Raw genomic sequence first — 20257 nt, 5'->3', positions numbered from 1 at the left:
GTAGAGCATGGGAAGCTGAAAAGTCCTTGACTAGTGTAAGCACGGCTTAGCAACAGCTAAAACATCAGTGTGTTATCAACATTGTTCTCATCCTAAATCCAAAACACAGCACTGTACCAGCTACTAGGAAGGAAATTAACTCTGTCCCAGCCGAAACCAGGACAGGGCAGATAGTCATTATGATGCCGCAGTGCAATTTGAGGCCAGGGAGCCAGAGCACAGAGGAGAGTGTGGCAGGACTGCTCAGGCCCTGGGGTTAACCGTTCCTCCCTTGGAAAACTGCATTCCCTTTAACCTTCTGCTTCATTTTTTTTGGAAACCTTTGAAGCCTTTTTCCCCCAGTTCATCTGAAACAGACACACTTTTTTTTTTTTTGTTAATTCAGTGGAAGTGCTGGCACTCAGCTCCTGCTGGGAAAAAAGCGCCTGCCGGTCCCTGCTTGCACTGTGCCCTGATTAGCAACTTGTGCTGGAGCCCATCAGCACAGGAGGCAGGGCCCCTCGGGGAGCACGGGATGGAGGGGAGCAAGGAGAGATCTCGGCCCTCGCTTTGAGGAGACTTGCTGCCTGGTTTACCAGTGCTGGCAGGGCATTGGGGCTGCAGCGCTTGCTGTCAGCTCTGCCGTGCCTGCCTGCCTGTGCCCTGCTGGCTCGCCTTGGCATGACCTGCCTTTCACGGCTAGCTCTGCTGCCTGAGTTTCTTCAGACCCTTTTCCTATAACGGAGGCACGAGCACGAGCAAGGTAGGCTTCCCATTCCCTCTGCCCATCTGCCTGCATGGGCTGAGAAGCTGGTTTCTTCCCTCATCTGATGCTCATGATGGTGCCCAGGCATTTCTTCTAGTGGTGTTTGGAAGGTGGGACTTGGATTAGACAGAGAGAAAAGCGTGGACAGATTGGGAGTTAAGTTGAGCCCTGCCAAACTCATTTCAAGAAGACCCTCAAGGAGCCATTGGCAATGTCCAGCCTGTCCTAGCCTTTCGGCGTTGGCTGAGAAATGTCCAGGGCTTGCCACTGCAGTAGTAAAACCTCACCTTAGGCTCCCAGTCAACCCCTCAAACCAGTGAGGCTGGATTTCTCTTCCCTGAGGTCTGGAGGCAGTGAAAGCAACTGCCAGACTATTTCAGAGATTGCGGTGTCAGCCCGGAGCTCAGATGGACACCAGGAAGCCTGCATCTAGTTCCTGCAAAAAAATTCCATCCCCAGGGAGTGAAATAACCTGTAAAATCATTTTACTCCCATCCACTGGGACTATTTGCTACCATTAGTAGTAAAAATGGTCCTATAGCAACTATAGGCCACCTCCTCCTCCTCGCTCCCACTTTAGTAATGAAAACACTCCCTTCTCATCCATATCTCTCCATCCTGAAAAGTTTTAATCGAATAAACCTGGCACACACGCTCCTGAAAGGAGGATGTTCTCCATCAGCCAAAATCTGCGCCCGTTCCATTTTCTTCTGATTTAATTTTCCAGAGATTAAGATCCTGCTCATCTCCATTCTCGGAACTTGGCTGCCTTCGTTTTGTTTGTAGGTTTTACTCTAGTAGGTTCTTCCTTTCTGTCGGTGGCTTTGTTTTGAAAATCCTGAAATCCCAAGGGTATTGATTCCCAGGGACCCAGCCAGCCATGAAATCGATAGGGAGCCGTGCCTCCCAGCACCTGGCACCATCTCGCCTGTCCTTGCCCCCCACTCCTGAGAAGTGGCTTGTTGTCTTCCTCCAAATGGCTTTGGCGTTGCCGGCACGTGTTGCTGCTGAAGAGCATTTCTCATGTGAATGTGTTTTCTCATAGCAGGGGGCTGTCTCCTGGCTGCTGACTCCCGCTTGCTGCGCAGGTTGTCTGTCTTTGCTGCCATCTTTGGTTCAGCAGCTACGTGTAGCCTTAATGGCAGTAAAAGTTTCACCCTCTTGTGCTAAAGCCGGGGTCAATCGTATGGATTTGGGAAGGTGGTTGAATCCCAGATTGCAGAATGGTTGAGGCTGGCAGGCACCTTGGGAGGTCATCTGGTCCAACACCCCTGCTCAAGCAGGATCACCCAGAGTGGGTCGCTCAGGACCATGTCCAGACAGCTTTTGAATATCTCCAAGGAGGGAGACCCCACAACCTCTCTGGGCAACCTGTTTCAGTACTTGGTCACCCTCACAGTGGGAGGGGGGGAAAAAAAAAAGTGTTGCCTTATGGTTTGATGGACCTCCTTGTGTTTCAGTTTGTGTCCATTGCTTCTTGCCCTGTCACTGGGCACCACTGAAAAGAGCCTGGCTCTGTCTTCTTTACACCCTCCCTTCAGGTATTTATAGGCACTGATAAGATCCCCCTCTGCCTTCTCTTCTCCAGGCTGAGCAGTCCCAGCTCTCTCAGCCTTTCCTTGTGAGATGCTCCAGTCCCTTAACCATTGTAGTGGCCCTTTTCTGGACTCTCTCCAGTAGTTCCATATCTCCCTTGCACTGGGGATCCTAGAACTGGACCCAGCAGTCCAGGGGTGACCTCACCAGTGCTGAGTAGAGGGGAGGGATCACCTCCCTTGACCTGCTGGCTATTCCTAAGGCAGACCTGGGTACCGTTGGCTTTCTTTGCTGTAAGGGCACATTGCTGCCTCATGGTCAACTTGGTGTCCACCAAGGCCTCCAGGACCTTTTCTGCAAAGGGAAAGGGGAAGGAGTAAGGGTCATATCTTTGAAGCCCATGTTTAATGGCTGGATTAGGTGCATCCGTGCCTCTCCCTGCTGAGTGTGTCAGCACGTGCTTGCACCCCATTCCTGTTGGCTTGGCAGACTGATGGGCTTTAGCTTCTACAAAGCGCAGGGCTGTTGGTCTTCTCTCTGGAGTTCCCCTGGTTTCCCCAAGATATGTTTGATGCAGGGAAGACTGCACGTTTGGGGGAGAACGTGTCTTCCATGGGAAAGATTCCTGTGTTTGTGCCAATAGAGGGGAAGCATCCCTAAAGCTGACCCTCACGCTGGCCTCTGAGGACTAACTATTGTTTGTGAGGAGACTGAAACACCCAAATATTTCCAGTGTTCTTTGCAGTCTGTACAGATGTCTGGGGTCACTGGTGACAAATTATGTAGATTCCTCCCCCTTTCCTCTATCCTTTCTCATTTCCATTATCTGCCTTTTGTAGAGGCTGTAATTTATTGCATTTTGCAACCTTGTAATTTATGGCTTTTTTTATAATTCTTTCCGAGCTTTCAGAAGTAACAGCTCCACGTACACCAGTGCGTTTCATTGTCACAGTTGAGGCTTTCCCACCTCCCCCTGCACTTCCACTCTTTTCTTGTAACTTGCCTGTTTACTTGCTAAATTATTATTGTGCACTCAATAAAAATTGCATTTAAAAAGTGATAACTGAAATGACATTTAACATGGAAAGCACTTAAGCATAATTACACTATATGCATTACATCATTTTGTGACAGTTAATAAAAAAAAATATCTGAACAGGGTTTTTTGTTGTTGGGGGCTGTAGAGAGTGAGTGCTGGCATTTCATCACTTCTAGAAACATATTTTTTTATTTTCACTGGAGGGCTTTGTCCTGGGATTTTTCTGTCTCCTCCTCCCTTGCTGGTACCACAGGTCTCCTGTATCTGGTGCAGGAGCATAGGGTGAAGTAGTCAACCCTGTCATTCCGAGGGCTTCAAGCTGGCACAACGTGCTCAGAGTTTGATATGGTTTATTCCCAGCTGGAAATTTTGATAGGGTTAGTTTATTTGGATCAGTGACTTGAGCAGACTTGCAGCAGAGCTGTGCCATTGCTTGTGTCAGCGCCAGGGCTGTGATAAGGGGGAAGGGGAGGAGGTGACAGCCCCCATGGCAGCAGCAGTTGCACGTTGTCTTCGTGGTCCACTTGTGGAGCCTGGGGTGACGGTGAGTGCCAATGTAGCTTCAGCTCCTGGTTGTGTCCTACAGTGATTTTTGTCTGAGGGAAGCTGCTGTTGGCTGTAGCTGGGAGCTAAACAGTTAATGTCCTTGCTTTATATTGTCCAATGACTTCTACAGCAACGGGGCAAGTGTGCCAGCCCCTTGTGATCCTGTGGCTCATGTCCTCAGTGATATGACTACTTAATTATTAGATTACCTGCAAACCGCAGCTCCTTGACCATCTGCTATGCGAAACTCCTCAGCTCAACTCCAGCATCTGTCCAGCCCGGCCATGCAAACTGTGCTGAATTCCTGAGCAGATCAGCCCAGCTTCCCAGCTGTGGTTTCTTCTGCTGTGCCTTGTCCTGTCCTTTTCCTACCTACCTGCTGCAGAACTTCTGCATATGAAATGCTTCAGGGGCAATCCTCGTTCCCTGCCCTCCTTCCTTTCTCCAGAAGGTGAGGTGAGCCTGGTCAGACAGTCATATAGGCTGCAAACCAGCTCTGTAAATCAGGTCCCCATCTCGTGTGTGGAACCACAACTGGAGATGCAGATTGGAGGTCGTGCATAACCAGTATGGTCTCCCCAGTAGGAGCTGTGGTCTCCTTGCTCTGGGAGTCCTGAGATGCTTGGAAAAAGGGTGAGGGGGTGGTGGAGGTGGACCTCTTTCTGCACCATGAGCAAAGTGCAGAGACAAGAAGAGGGACCTTGAGTAGCAGGGCACACAGGAAGATCTGAAAAAGCATTTGAAATCTAGCGAACAGACGATAGGAGCCGCAGCGCTTGACATTTCCAGGCTGCCTGTGAGGGATTTTTGGAGCAAGCTGAGATAGAGAGCGCGTTTTCTGCAATTCAGAGTGGTCTTTAGGAAGCAATGTCTGTGGCAGGTTTGGATACCAGTCCATGAATTGGAAGGGTAGTGGGCTTGTGGGGAAGTGAGAGGAGTAGGACAAAATGGAAGCATGCCTTTATTTAAAAAAGGAGAGAAGGAAAAGAAAAAAAACAGTGAGAATGTTAGTGTCCATAAGCAAACTCGCTAGCATGTCTAGAAATAGTGCTGCTTTTCTATGGTAGTGTTGTGACTTGCCCTTCAAGTTAATAAACTGTTAATCACTTTATGGGTCATTTCATTCAAAATGTTCACCAGAGCATCCTGAGGTTGAGATAAAGGAGTTATGTGAACTCGGGTGTTTTTTCCCCCTTTTTCTTCAAATGCACGCATAACTAGAAACCATGCAGAGGCAGTAATAACTAATATAGCTGGGAAAGGAATCTCCTGGAGAGATTATGCTTTTTAAAGGAGGAAAAGGCATTTCTGGCTGCTTGTATCTTTTTTTTATTATGATTTTTCTGAGTTGAGCATAAAAAAAGGGGGGGGGGGAATCTATCGATAAAATCCTCATCCGCTTGACAATCAGTCTCATCTGGGAACTACTTGGTGTTATCTTGGCTTAATTCATTAGTAAGAATAAAAAAGGCATTAAAAATGGACATCTCTTTTGAGAGCACTTAATTCTTTGCAACAAGAGTCAATTATGTCCTACTGAGTAAGCCCCATGCAAAACCAGTTACTTGTGAAATTCCTCAGCCTGATAGCAGACCTGGAAAAATAAGGCGGAAGGAGGGCAGAACCCTACGCTGGCAGGAGACATGAGAAATACCTGTTTTGCCATGGATTTGCCCATTGCCTGAGTTGGGAGGCTGGGTTGCAGGGGCTGGTGATGCGGAGGCCTGTGATGTGCAGCTGGGTCTGTCGGAGGGAGAGAGGAGAGCAATTCTCCCGTGAACTCAGCAAGTGGCTGGGAGCGCGCTTTAGCTTTCCTAATGGTTTTATGGATGAGAGACTGCTTCTCCCTCCCCCCCCACCCCCCACCCCCACATCCCTTCCCTTCCCCTCCCCTCCCTTCCCCTCCCTCCCCCCCCCCCCCCACCCCCCCCTAATTTCTCTTGCACTTATTTCACAACAGCTCTTCAGTTTCTAAGGTAATGGGGCTGAATGCTCCCGCAACGCATAGTGGAGGATGCTCCTACGCTGTGCATGCTCTGCTTTCAGAGGAGACTGCGCTGGTTTTTTGTTTTGGTTTTGGTGTGGGCTTGTATTGGGACCCCTTTGAGATGACGGCACATTCGCTGCCTGTTTGTCCAGGTGCTCAGGATGAGCCCATCACCACAGAGTCTGGGCACCTAGCTCGGGTGTGGACCCGTGCGTGGGTTTGGTACCAAGAACTGCTGTCCACGTGTATAAGACCCATTGTTTCAGTCTATGGGATGTTGTTGAGTTTCTCATTTCAGCAGGAATTAATTCCAGCAGCCCTGTCACCCGAGTTATTCAGGAGATACCAGGTCAGGTTCCTCCTGACTATGTAGCTATGGCACTGGGTGTGCTGGGAACACGGCATCGGCCGCTCGAGGCAGCAGATTTTTCTGGTGACAACAGCAGTTTTGATAAGTTGGATGAGGAGACTTATAAATGGTAGGAAAGGGAACGACACTAAAAGGAGAAGCAAACCGTGAAGCATGTTTCCTGCTACGATTTTTGTGGCTAAAATTTGGTGATACTTTAAGATGTATATTGATCATCCAAACACACAGAGATATGTGTGTTCTATATAATCATCTAAGTTTTATTTATGATACAAAACCAAGTCAGCGCTATTATTTATGAATATAATTGCAAACCTGCTTTTCTGTTACATGATCAGCTAAACTCCACTGCAAAGCAGCCTTCAGGGTTGCCCAGCCTGGAGCGCAGTGACATGCTTCAGGACCGTAGGAGTGAGCAGGGTGCTGCTGCCATGCTATGGGGCTCAATCCATGATCCACTGGTCTTGGGAGACGAAGCTGCAGAATAAAACCCTAACATTTGGAACATGAGGCAGAATCCTGCGGCCCTGGGAAATTATGGTTTCCTCTTTAGAAGTGGCTCCTTCATTTTAGGAGGAAAGTTATAAGGTGGCATTAAAAAGCACCTGCTGCATCGCCATCAGATGTCTCACCATTTGAGTTTAAATGTCTCATCTGAAAGAATTCCCAACCACGTTTCCTTTAAAGCAGTCGAAGCTGCTTGGGTTTCAGCTTGTGCTGCTGCTGTTTAGAGTAATGCTAATTAACATTCTGGGCAAAGGAGCAGAGAGTGGGGAAGGGAAATGCTTATGATTTGTAAATGCCACTTTGCTCTTCTGGCACTTCCCTCCGGGGAGAGGATTTCTTTCTTCTTGTTCTTGTTTCCCCCCCCTTCCCTCCCACTGTCTTGAAGTAAAGCTGATGGTTGGGCATATATTTTGCCTTAAGCATATGCGTAACTTTTCAGTGTGCCTACCTGTGTAACGGCGGGTGGATCTGTATGCATGTGAGGGTACCTGCGTGCACGCAGAGCACGGACGTGTTGCTTTGAGTGAACGTGAACCCATGGCTGGTGCGTGTGAGCCTTTACCAAAGGAGGAGGCATGTGGCAGGCTTGTCCATGCTGCAAGTTTCCCATTCCCTTGATGATAAGCTACAAGCAAATAGGGATGAAATCAGAAATTGGCAACATGCTGTCAGGAGGGATTAATTTCTGTCCCTGATTAACTTTATGCTGGAACAGCAGGAGACTAATGCTTCACCGTACAGGGTGCCTGATGCAACCTGTTCTTACACCGTGTAGATCTGAATCCATCTGCAGTCCTGCTCTCCCCTGGTTATGTTATCTTAGATCCAAGTGACAGGGCCATAGCTCTGGATGTGTAATGACAGGCCACATATGTGTTTCCTAATGCTGATGGAAAGTACTGCAAAAAATCTGCCGGTGCTTTGGGGGTCTGGCTTGAGCCGTACACGAGTTTTGTTTCTGCTTGTAGTAGCTTTAATGCACCGGTCAGTTCCTAGAGGCTCCTGGTGGAATATTAATACTCTCCGTTCATGTGCTACCTTTCCTCTAAGGCTTCCACAACACTTTGCAAAAATTAACGATAAATTCTTTTGAAGTGGGAGGTCAGTGAGACCATTCAGACACGGGAAGATGACTTGCCCACGATCATGCAGGCAGGTCGGTACTGTGCGTATGGCAAAGGGGGAATACGGACCGAGTCCCCTCTCTCAGCCATAAGTGTCAGACAATTGCTCCCCATCTGTGCCTAAAGCTTAATTAAGATCGCACGCTGTCATAGGGAGAGTGCAGGTGTGGAGCTGAAATAGCGCTTTGTGTCGACAGCAAAGTGCACAGGCAGAGCTGTGTGGGGAGCTATTCCTGTAAGAACAGATGGGTCTGGAGCTCGGCAGTGTATTTGTGAGCATGTGCCTGTGTGCAGGGGGAAAGGGCTGGGACAGCAGGGACTAGAGTCCTCAAATATTGGGAAAGAACTGAAGAAGGAGGGGATAAGGCAAGTGGGGATGCAAGTGCATGCGCGGATTTGTGTGATGGTGTTTGGGTAGATCAGAGTGAGTACTTCTGGCTGCTCTGGGGGCACTGGCTCCCTCTTGCCCAGCTCTGGCTTTCATACTGTGGGTGCTTCCCTGCACCCTGCTAATCCTGGGGTGTGATGGGGACCTGGGGACCGAGTTCTTCCCCGTCTCTGGGACAGCCCTCCTGCGATCGTAGCAGTGTACATAGGCAGAGTTTGTTGGCTGCTAGGAGTGATGCTAGGATTGCAGATCGTCCTGCTGTCTCCTCTTCGGCCATACGGAGAACAGAAACTCACAGCCCATATATACCTGCTTCTGCAAAGCCTGTATGTCTGGCTCTGCCTGGGAAAGAAACAGGCTACCCTTTGTTCTCTGTCCCAAGCCTGTAACACATCTCCTAGTGAGTAAGTCACCTACACTAGTCGTATGGATCAGCTGTATCTAGCAAAGGGTGAGTGTTTTCCTTTGCCTTGGTCCTTCTCTCATGTTGAGGACCACCCTTCCAAGAGCTGAAGCTGACCTGCTCTGGCTGATACCAGGGAGAGAATGGGAGAGCCCACGAGTCACTGCTGCACCATCCAAGGCTGATGGAGGAGAATTTACCATCATTAACCCCAAAAAATGCTGATCAAGCAAGTAGTGGCTGGTTTGGGAGGGAGGGCGCTCGGCGAGGTTGGCAGGAGATGATGCAGCAGGGAGCAACTTCTGCCTGCAGCCCAGCAAGTGAGAGCCTGCGTGTTGGAAACCTCGTGGGGCCTGTGAAGTGTGGATCCATAGGACACTTACCCTCTGCTCCCCACCGAGGAGGAGTCCATGTCTGGTCCTTCGCACGATGATGGAGGGCAGCCCTGTGCCTTGCTTGTTTGTCACAGCCACAGCTAAACGAGCAGCTGATTGAGAAGAAGGCTGGTGCAGGGGGGAGGGCAATTTACTGCTCTGCTAAGAGGTCCCCACTGTATTTTCTCTTTAATTTGAAGGGCTCCTCAGCAGGCTGTCAGGGTTGGGATGTGACGGCTGCACCTGCATGGCACTGGGAGGCTGCGTGTTAGCAAATCCTGCGCAGAAATAGCCTGGAGTGGGGGGCTGCAGCAGCAGGCTGGGTTTAGCAGGCGTATCTGACTGACGACTGCAGTTTTTCACTGGCATAATCACGTATTTTGGAGGTCATGAAGATGAGGAAGGTGGAGGAACAGGAAAGGGTGGGACACAGCACAGATGGATGCCGTTTAAGCCCCCCATCGCCACAGTTTTGCCGTTGCACGCTGCTGCTAACCTTTACCTCCTGCTCTGTTACTCCACGGCAGGCTGCAGCCACTCGCTGCCCCACTCTCGTCAGCAATCAAATCAGGACCGGGGATCTTGGAATTCCTCAAATCTGCTCTTGCAATTCCTGTCTGAGCACTCTTGTACTGTCTCTCTGCCCTTCCATCAAAAAATGTGTGCCTTGTTATGCTCAAGACTTGGGCTCTAGTTTTGCTCTGTTTTTTCCCTCCACCTCACTCCTGATCTGTATTTTCTTTTCCCACAAAGTTTTGGTTTTGGGCATCTGATCAAAAGTGCCCAGCTTTGACAGATGCCTGGATATTTTGGGGACTGTTTTGAATAGCGCTCTGCTGAAGGCTCTACCAATGGCATTTCCTAATTGTCACTTTAATTGTAGTTTGAACCCAAGACACTTGGATATGAAAAGCATTAACTTCTGGGGAGAGAATAAATGAATTTGATTTTTTTTAGCCTACAAGAGTAGAAACTAAAGTAGGACAAATCTTCAGATATGTAACGGGGCACAGCAGCACGAGGCAGAACTGCCTGTTCTTCATTAATTCTGGGTCTTTCCACCAGGAACATGGTTTTAAATTGCAGCAAAGGATTTTCAGTTTAGGCATCATAAAAAGTTTTCAAGTAGGATTGTGAAGTACTGGAGCATTTTGTCTTGTGAAGCACAGGAATCTCCATCGCTGGATATCTTTAAGAACAGGTCAGAGGAACATGTTAGGAATGAGATAACCGTGATAGTTAAGTTAGAAACGTCATGTTGGGGGTATCTGAGCCCGCTGGGACTACATGAGCTGATGAGATCCCTTCCAGCTCTATTATCTGTGATGCTGCAGAGGCTTCTGAATCTTTTAGTGGAGTTCTCGCCATTTGGATGTTGGATCTTTGGATGTTGCCTTCAAGAAGAGACATCCCGTGGGATCTCTGTGGGTGCGTATCTGTCCTGCCCCTGTGCCCCTCCAAGACTGTGCTGAAAACAAACCTGGGCTTGGTTTCCCAGCTGGAGGGTTTGGTGCTGCTGCTCAAGTCTTGCTGGTAAGGTGGGACTAAGTTGAAAACCTCAGCTGATAGGACTTTGCAGAGGGTCACCTCTTTATTAAAATCTCCAGGTATGTGGTGTATTTTTGTTAAAGTCTCAGTTTCTGGACCCTACTGGCTCAGGGAGCAGGAAGCACTAGCAGGAGAAAGGATGAGTCTGGAAATGCGTGGAAGAAAGCTGTCTACAAACCTATTCTCCATATCCTCTGGGGACAAGGCAAAGCTTTATGAGCCTATGCCACAACATAAGTAATGACTCTCTAACAGGCTGGCTAGGAAAACACTGGAGGACATCAGCCAGGGAAGCCTGGGCTCTCCACCACCAGTGGGTAAGAGCAGGGCTTTTGAACAGCACAGGTTAGGTGGATCCTGCATGAGCCAGAGGGATGGGTTGGACAATTGGGTCTTTTCCAGCCTTGCTTCCAACGAGTCTGTGCATTTACAGAAATGCTTCCAGTGCTTGAGATTAGGGAGAAAAGCTTGTAAACGTGAATCCCTGAAGATCAGAGAAAGCCCCAAAACCTACATCAGAAGGTAAATCAAGAGAATTGCAAAGTTGCTATTTCTAGAAGTTCAATTTCTTTAAAATAGATCATTACTCTGCAGAAAACTGTAGGGGTAACTGTTGACAGTGCTGACTTATGCTGGCCTAGATTTCAATCGCTCTAGCTCTAATAGGAGATTTAGTTTAATTCCGTGTCAGTGGAGTTATCCCAAATTTGCATCACTGCAGCTGAGAGCTGAATTTGGCCAGTGGTAGCCATCAATAAGAATAAAAGGCAGCAGGAGGTAATTGTTACTCTTTTTCTTGTGTAGTTAGAAGGAAAGCCTGCAAAATGTGTCTGGGAGCTTTAGTGTTAGAGGCTGCACAGCACAGCCTTTTTCCATAGCCCTTCCTACAAGAAGCAGCAGCTTTTCTGGCACAGAAGATAAAGCTGTTTTGGGAAAGAGGCCTTGTTATTTATTTAAAGTCAAGTTTCTGAGGATCCGAGAGTCTTGCATCGCTCAATGCAGAGTGAGCAAGCGAGCCGTGCACGCTTGGGGTACACTTGCAGGGAACGGGGAGCAGCCTTTGCCTGGCTGCAGCAGCCCTGCCCCAGACACCGCCGCTGTCGGTGTGCTTCGGCAGAAGAGGCTGGGTGAAATGCTTTCCGTCTTCTCTCATAGCAGTGGTGGTCCCTTCCTCATCCTCCTCGCTGCCGGGGAAACTGAGTCCGGTGAGATCCCATTTTGGGTCTGTATTAGCTTTTGTAATTTCAGTGTCCTAAACATTTAGCCTTGGAGAAGAAGCAGCACAATAAAGGAAAACAAAGTTTTAAACCGTCCAGCAACTGCGAGAAAGGCGGAACTGCAGCCACACAGAGTCCAGGGGTGATCTGAGAAGCAGAGAAGTTTCTTGCTTTATCTTTCCCTAACCATCTACATCTTCTCTGGTTCATCTCATTCATGTGCTCTCTGAAGCCACCAGTCCCAGCACAAACCCTCCCTCCCTCCCTGGGCTTCCTGCTCCATTCCCCCTCTCCTCCGAACCCTCCTTCGGTGTCCCCTTCCTCCCAACCCCTGCGCTTGTCCTGGTGGGTCCAGCGTGGTGCTTCAGCAGAGCGTGTGCCTGTCTGCCTGAGAGAGCACTTTAACCTCTTTCAGTTAAACTGACGATCCATTCCAAAATCGATTTTAATCCTTGCTTATAGGTAAACCAGTGGGAAATTGAGTTCTGTTGAACTGATATAAATCAAGCGTGTTTTTCTGGAAGAGCTTCACGAGGAAGGATTTGCACCGCTGTATCAATGCAGTTTTTGATCTGACCTATCCCTTGCTTTGGTACAGCATAATTTCATTTTCTTAGGGACACTGGGGTAAAGCCAGTATGATCCATCATGCAGAGGCACTCATTCTGATAGAAACAGTATAAAGCTGAAATATAGCAGAATAGTACATCTTTATCTGTGACAGCATCCGTCCTAGGATGCACCTAGGGTATTCTAGGTGCAATTTTAATGATGCTGAGCTACAGACAGACACAGTCATGTCTGTATAGACATGACTTAATCAAACTGGTTAAACTCTTCTGCATATATCCTGAAGGAAAGCAGTTGAGGTACCTTTTAAAAATACTGTATTTTCCTTACTGAAGCTTTTATTATGTCCCATATAACCAAGAGAGCAGCCAGAGTCAAGGATCAGGTTGGGGTTTTTTGTTTTGTTTCTGTTTTACTGTACAAGTGTATATTTTTAGAGATTGTGTGATCTCTGAATACATTTGGGCGTTTGTCCGAGATGCTGTAGCTGTTCTCTCCCTCTCATACATTCGCACAGCAGGCTCTGGTGGGCTTGTGCCCTGACCTGGCAGCAAGAGCCACGCCATCCAAGGGGCCGTGAGCATGCAGAGGAGGGCCTGGGCAGAGCTCCCGTCCTGGTTGAGACCTTACGTTTTCAACTACACAGTGATTTATTTTTACAGCACTTTATCTGAAAGAAGACTATAGCTGTTCTCTCCCTCTCATACATTCGCACAGCAGGCTCTGGTGGGCTTGTGCCCTGACCTGGCAGCAAGAGCCACGCCATCCAAGGGGCCGTGAGCATGCAGAGGAGGGCCTGGGCAGAGCTCCCGTCCTGGTTGAGACCTTACGTTTTCAACTACACAGTGATTTATTTTTACAGCACTTTATCTGAAAGGAGAAGACTGAGTTTGAAGTTGTGTGATACTGAATTACCTTGCAGAAGATTCACTCTCTGCAGACACCCAGGCAGGTCTGTCGCTCTGAGAGCTCCCTGTACAAGGGTTTGGGCTGCTGAAGACTAAAAGCAGCTTTCCAGGCCGGGAGAGGTTTTCTATAATCCAGGCTAACTGTGCATAGCCCTTTATCCCTGTCTAGTTGCTAAATTATGCATAGCAGTCTCAGGTTTGCTTCAGGGCTGGCAGGCCCGAAGTCTCAGCCGTAGAGGCTCGTGATCCTGGGTTGAGCAAGCAGAAGTCCAGCCGCTGCCAGTGCCACAGAGGATGGGAGACGTGGGTGCCGGTGCCGGACGCGGCAGGATGGGGAGCGCTGGAGCAGCTCCACCTCTCCATCCCTGGTGGAGTGGGCTGCCTTCCTCTCACCTCCCACGTCCTCTGTGGTACTGCTGCCTTTTAGCAGGCTCTTTAGTGAAGGAAGGAGACCTTAGTTCTATGGTTTGCTTCAATTATAGTGACCGTCCCCGAGGAGCAGCTAAACTGCGTGTTTCCCTGTCCTGCTTCTGCAGGAGAGCTGTGAAGAGCTGCTCGGGGGGTGCTTGCTTTTTATTAGGTAGGTGGAAGGAAGGAGCGCAGCAGGGAAATGGCACTGTGCGAGGAGAGAGGGAGATGGGGTTAGTAAATGTCAAGCTGTTCGCCTCCTGTGCGTGCTCGAGCACATCCGCAGGCTGCAGGAGCAGCAGCTCTCGCTGAGGACAAGGCAGAGGTTGTAGCAAGGGGCAGGTCAGGCTCCACAGGAGCCAGCTGCCCGCACTGCTCCCGAGGGGGCGGCACGGCGGGCGCCTGGGCTCAGGGCTGCGTTCACAGAGCCGCATCCTCAGGGCTGGTGGCGTCTACGGTACCGGCTCTGGGAGTTGGCATGGGGTAGATTTGCAAAGCCCTCGCTGGACTGTGGCACCACTGCTCAACTGCGACTGCTTCCCTTTGCCTTTCCCCCTCCTGACTCCTCCACAGGAAAAAACAGGATCTAGCACCTTCCTGGCTGATGGCTGCTTTGCCAGAAGGCCGTCCCCGTGCCCTCTGCCGGTCCCCATCCCCCTCGTCCCTGCAGTAGTGTGTGATCTGCCTTGTACACCGTGGTACAGGCAGCACCGATTGTCCTGGCGGGCTGTCAGCGAGGCCGCTATCACTCTTGTCACTGCCTGCTTGATTATCCCTGACACTGCGCCGAGGCTGACATCCTCCTAATGTAATATAGACACCACAATGATTACCATCATTGTGAGAACTATAAGCACCAGACGATGAAATTTAACAACAGTAGGTGCAGCAGGGACGAGGGGCGAGATGGGAATCGTGCTGTCTCTGCTCTCTGCCTGCGGCCCTGAGCAGTCTCCATTTTCCAGCAGGACCTCTGGAGTTTTGCACTCCTTTTTCTCCCCGTTACCCAGCCACAGTGCTCCTTGCTCAGCCTGGACCATCTCATGGTGCTCTCGCCGGTCAGTTATGTTCCTGGGCAATTCTTCTCTAGGCACCCTCTTCGTCAGAGGGGTCTGCTCTGTGTACCAAGGCATGAACAAGTCTGCTCGAGGGTTCCCCCTGTTCCTCTTCAGTGATACCCTGAGCCGTGGGGAAATGGCAGGACCCCACCATAGGTGAGATGAGACAAAATGGGCCAGACCGCCACTTGTCTGGTGGACACCAGCAGATCCTGAAGCTCCAGGAGAAGCACTGGACGAGCGTCTGAGCAAGCGGCACCTCTAAGGGCAGGTATCCTGCTGCACTATTTGTTGTACCAACTAATTCCCTTTGCAGAGACCATATCTGGGTCACTGTACGAAGCTGATCAGCACGGGCCTGGCTGCGGGAGCTTGAAGTATCCCCCTGAACAGAGACCTTCCCTGCCCCCCATAATAATGCTAGGTGGGAAAAACCTTTTATTTTTCTGGTGTATGGCCTTTGTAGGGCATGTCATGGCACGGTCCCATCTCTGGGGCACGAGGGGTTATCTCAGGTTGTGCATGGCTGTTGTACCCATAGGGGTGCAGTTTGGTCTTTGGCCTCCCTCACCTGGAGTACCCCTACTTTGAGGTGCGATGCTATGGGAGCAGGAAGGCAGCCTGCTCTGTTGCTGCACGTAGTACTTTGCTCTTTTGCAAACATGCCAGGTTTGCACTGTGATTAAACGCTGGTGTTTGGACTGCAGCTGTCCAAACCAGGTGTATTGGATTCATACAGGGGGAAAAAAAAAATAGTTTCTGGAAGATGACTGTTACCCAGACCAGACGCCTTTGCAGCAGGAGCCAGAGCGCCGCAGCGTCTCCTGGTGGGGCTGCAGGGCTTGGCCCCAAGCAAACCCCAGCTGGGGTTTGAGCTGTGGGTACAGCCTGTATCCTGGCCCAGTGGGGCTGAGAGCTGCTGGGGTTACCAGGTGCCATGACAGGGTTCAGCTTTTTGTTTGTCGTTGTTTTTAAGTGGGGCGGAGGGGGAGTCTTGGCATGGAGATGATGCTGTGCAAGCACAGCAGAGTGCTGCCCCTCCAATAGCTCGATTTTGGGGAAGGACTGCTTCTTGGGGGATGTGAAATGGAGCTGGGGGGAGAGGGAAGGAGAAGGGGTCTGTTTTGGATCGCATGTGTACTCCACCATCCCAGCCCTCCCGTCAGTGTCCCCCCTGTTGTCCTGGGCGAGGAGGCTGGAGACTGGCCCTGCTACCGTGCACGGGAGGCCAGCGCCCGCGGGAAACAGCAAGGCTGGGGCTGATGAGACAATTTTTACTTTCTAGTGGTGCCCAAAGGCACATGTGCTAGTGGTGCTATACAGGGAGCTCCCCCAGGGTTTGTTATTTTCCTTCATGTTTTATCATCAGATACCTTGACCCATAGGAAGGTGCTGGGTCCTCTTGTGGCAGCTCATTGAGTAGTGATTTCTGCACTCGTGGGAGTATTTCTGCACCCTTTTCTGTTCCTTCTCGGGCTGCCCAGTTTCGTGGTGCTGAGTGTGCTCAGGGGGACTGGGGAGTGGCAAATGCTTTCTCTGAACCTTGACAGCTCCCTGGATATATAGGCACGGAGGGAATTAATAGTAGAGATGAGCATCGTTTGGTGTGCATTAGGAGCAAGGCAAACAAGTGAATTTAGAGAATGGATGTTCTGAGGCAGTGTCAGATCTGGTTATACAGTTGCTGCTGTGAACGTGTATTGGCAATTGGTTGTGTTACCAGCTCTGCTCTTTAGTAAGGCTACTTAGCACTTCTCTGCTGGTTTAGATCATCTTCTCAACTGTTTATAATTGCACTATGCTTAGAAGTATTTGGGATTAAATTTTTCATGTTGCAGGCTGTCCTGAGCTGTTTGATATTCTTCCCCCCACCTGCCACCATTATAATTTTTTTTTTTTTATTTCAACTCAGTACTTTCTGTTGTTTTGCCTGTGTTAATATTTCCCCCCGCTCTTGCCACTTACTAGTTCACTCGCAGCATCTGCTGCTGGACTCTTCTTTCCACTGCCATGCCTGGATCTTCTGGCTACTGCATCCAGCTTCAGCCTTTCCCAGACTTTTTATTGAGATTTGCAGTTTATAATTTGGTCTCGATCCCCATCCCCTGAATACAACAGCTTCCTCCTCAGTGCTGCCTGAGGGCTAATGCCTCCATAGGTAATTCAGGGGCTCTGTGCAGCCCCTCTCCTGTCCAGTAACTTCAAGTTTGCCGGCCACGTTGAGCAGGGCTAATGCAGGGGCATTACTTCTTGTGTCAGCACCGCTGGAGTATTTGCAGGATTGGGCTTCACTCTCGTGTTCCTGCATTGCCACCCACTCGCCCTGCCTGTTGGGGGGTACGTGCAGACTGTGAGGGGATGGGGTGTGTTCACGAAGGGACTGCAAAGTAAACCACAGTCTACCAAGAGCATGCAACCTGCACCCCCTTTCTCCCTGAGGCTGCCAGTATGGCTGTGTGTGAGTGTACCTACATGGAATAAGAAGCAGGGTTTCTTGACTTTGAGGTCACTGCTGTTACAGATTTCAAACCCAGATCCCAGAGCACCGGATCACAGGAGAATTTCAATGAGAATGGCTTTCTAATCTGGACAAAACTAACGGGTTTTGCCATCGCTGAGGAATGTTTGGGATGTCTTTGGCCAGAAAATTCACCCTCCGATTCAGCTCAAGGAAAAACCCAATATGGGAAATGTCACCTTAGATAAGTAAAATCCGGCCAAGTTCTGAACAACCCAAAGCAAAATGCTACAATGGAGAGTGCGAAGCTATCTTAATTGCCTGGAGCACTACCATTCATTCCCCTGCCTGTCTGGTACATTCTTGTGCTCGTATGGTCACTGTTAATTCATGCTGGATTGTTCTAATTAACGCCGATGAACTGTTCAGCCAAGAAGACTGCAGAGCTCTGCAGCTGCAGGGAGGGCTGGAGGAACATCTCCTGGTTTCTTTTTCTGTTTTTTCCTCCCTTGTGGACAGGCACCGTTTCTGTCCGTAACCAATAGGAGCCAATTTTCTGTTTCATAATAGGAAAATACTAATGTCAGGACGCCCTCCTTACCCAAAGCTTTCTCCTTGAAGATTGCTCCTCTTTGCTTTCCTAATTGCCGCTGCTCAGCTGGAGGTAGCGTGCGCCTTCCAAACACATTATTTTGTTATGCTGTTACTTACCAAAGGGAAAAAAAGAGTGTGAGAGAATATTGCTTTGTGTCAAGCTTTCCTCGCTTTAACCCTTTCTGTGGTGATGTGGGGCGTTTTTCTCTAGCGCGGGATGTTTTGCTATTGGCAATACATGCTTTTTGATGTGAAGCTTGGGGTGTGATGGAGCTCTGATGTGAAGAACACCTAGAAATAATTTCTTCTGGAGTTTGAGGATGTCTCTAAAATGTGTTCTCTTACTAAAGCATCCTCTTTGGAGTCACTGCACTCACATAGCAATCACCTATAATAAGACAAGAGTTGCCAAATTGATGTCGCGTATGGGTGGTTTGGGGACCAAAATGACGTGGGTGAAGCCCTTGGGATCAGGTTGGCTGAAACCTTAATGCTTGGAGTTACCCTTCCTTGAAGACTGGCAGGTCTGGAGCCTGTGAGAGCAGAGCCTTGGGGAGGGCGCTGGAGCCATGCTCCACATGTTTCTTAGGGACTGAGAAGTCGGACAAGGATCGCAGATATATGGCTTGCTGCATCTCTGCTCCTGGCTCATGGGCCATGCTCTTGCCGGTCAGTAACCAGGAAAATTCACAGAAATGCTGTTTTCTCTAGAAGCTTCAGAAATGAGCAGGTCTGAGCCTTTTGTGTGCCATCCCACTGATAGTGGCAGGGTGGGTTACCATCCTGGCAGCCAGGGCAGGTTACCTGAATCCCCTGGGGCTTTTTTGGGAAAAAACCCAGTTGCCTGGAGTAGAGCTAGGATGGAGTAATGGTGTATGTGGACACAAGGCTGCTGGGAGAGGCGTGCTGTTGGGAATTTCCTAGCGACATGGAAGAAAGGAGGAGCTCGGGCAGAGCAGGGACCCCAGCAAGAGCTGCAGAAAACGAAGCTGAAGCCTGAAGATTAACCCTGTAGGTCTGGAGGGACCATGCAAAGCCGAAAGAGCAGCCTTTTGCTTAGTCTCCGAGCATACTCCTGTGGCTTCAATGTCAGAAACCACTTTCTTTAACCATGAAAGGAAAGGGGAGGCAGTGGTGGTGGGGTCTCTGCTCAGGCTCCTGAATTCATTGCCAGCTGCCTTTCAGTGAGCGGAGTCGCTTTCTGCTCCAGTTCATTAACATCTGGAAAAGAAAAAGGGTGGAGTAAGTATAGAATCTGTGCCTTTCAGTGAGCGGAGTCGCTTTCTGCTCCCGTTCATTGACATCTGGGAAAGTGACATCTGGAAAAGAAAAAGGATGAAGTAAGTATAGAATCATAGAATAGTTCGGGTAGTTTGCCAACATATCAGGAGGGTCTCATCCTGTTCTTGAGCTGTGTGTTGTGCTGCTGTCTGGATCCTGGGCACCCGCCTGCCCATACCTTTATTTTTGCTGGCTCCACCAAGAGAAAGTTGTGGTGGTATCAGCCTGGTGGGTGTCTCTAGCCAAGCTTCTCCTTAGTCCTGCCTTCGTGCTGCCAGCACGGGGTGAAATGTGGGCATTTCTGAGGTACGTGTTTGTCTTGTGGAAGCTGGTTGTTTACTGTTTGTGTTTGGGTGCTGCTCCGAGACCCAGGACAGATCGGGGCAGAGGCAGGCAGATGTTTCGTGAGAAATGGTTTCTGCACCACCTGGTCTCTTCCTTTGTCGTAGTGGTCAGGTCTGCAACAAACCAGCAGTTACAGGCAGAGCATTTCACCTCTAATGAAGCTCCAGCAAAGAGGGGTTTTAGTCCCGTGGGAAGCAATGATTCAGTTCCCAAGGATCATGCAAGCTCGGGTAGGTGCCAAACATGCTTAGCATGGAAATCGCAGTTAAGCATGGAGTCAGCTACCTCCTTGGGGAGGTCTAACTCTCCTTGGAGCATTTTCTGCTGCCGATGTCTTCATGTCTGGAGTTGCAGGTATTTGCAAGTAGCCCGAGGAGTCAGAGAGAAGCAGAATCCTGTTTGCTGTGTGGTTTTCTTCTTGTATTTTACTTAAGAAAAGATACGGCATGAGGATATTTTTTTTCCCCTGATCTCAGATGGTTGTAAAAAGCTCTTCTCTTTTACCCTGTATTGGTTGCACCTGAGTGTGCAGACAGGCCAGGTTAACAAGTTGGAAAATGATCTGAGGAGGTGACTGAGGGGTTGGTGGTTGCGAAGTCTTGTGGTGGGACTGAGCCCTTCTTGTTGGGGCAGTGCTGATGCCGACAGCACTTCCCTTGGGGCTGGCATTCTCCTCTGCAGTTGTGTGATGTGTCGTGGAAGGGCAGGCCTATGGGTCACAGCTGCGCGCTTTGGGTGCAAACACTCAAATCCAGGTAATTGCATCTGACCTTCAGGATATTCCCAGTACAGATCTGTGCCTCTCCCCACCCCAGCCTGGCCAAGTCCTGGACTGGTGGTACAAGTCCTGA

General features: G+C 49.6%; 1 protein-coding gene across 1 annotated transcript in view; it reads left to right on the top strand.

Moving 5' to 3' along the window:
* CACNA2D2 (calcium voltage-gated channel auxiliary subunit alpha2delta 2) overlaps window positions 1-20257 on the top strand; it is a 204513-nt gene that overhangs the window by 43610 nt on the left and 140646 nt on the right. The gene's annotated exons all lie outside the window — the stretch shown is intronic.

The sequence above is a fragment of the Aptenodytes forsteri genome, unplaced genomic scaffold (assembly GCF_000699145.1).
Source record: "Aptenodytes forsteri isolate BGI_AS27 unplaced genomic scaffold, ASM69914v1 Scaffold578, whole genome shotgun sequence".
Classification (NCBI taxonomy): Eukaryota; Metazoa; Chordata; class Aves; order Sphenisciformes; family Spheniscidae; genus Aptenodytes; species Aptenodytes forsteri.
Note: the sequence above shows the minus strand (reverse complement) of the source record. Positions and strands in the feature narration are given on the sequence as shown.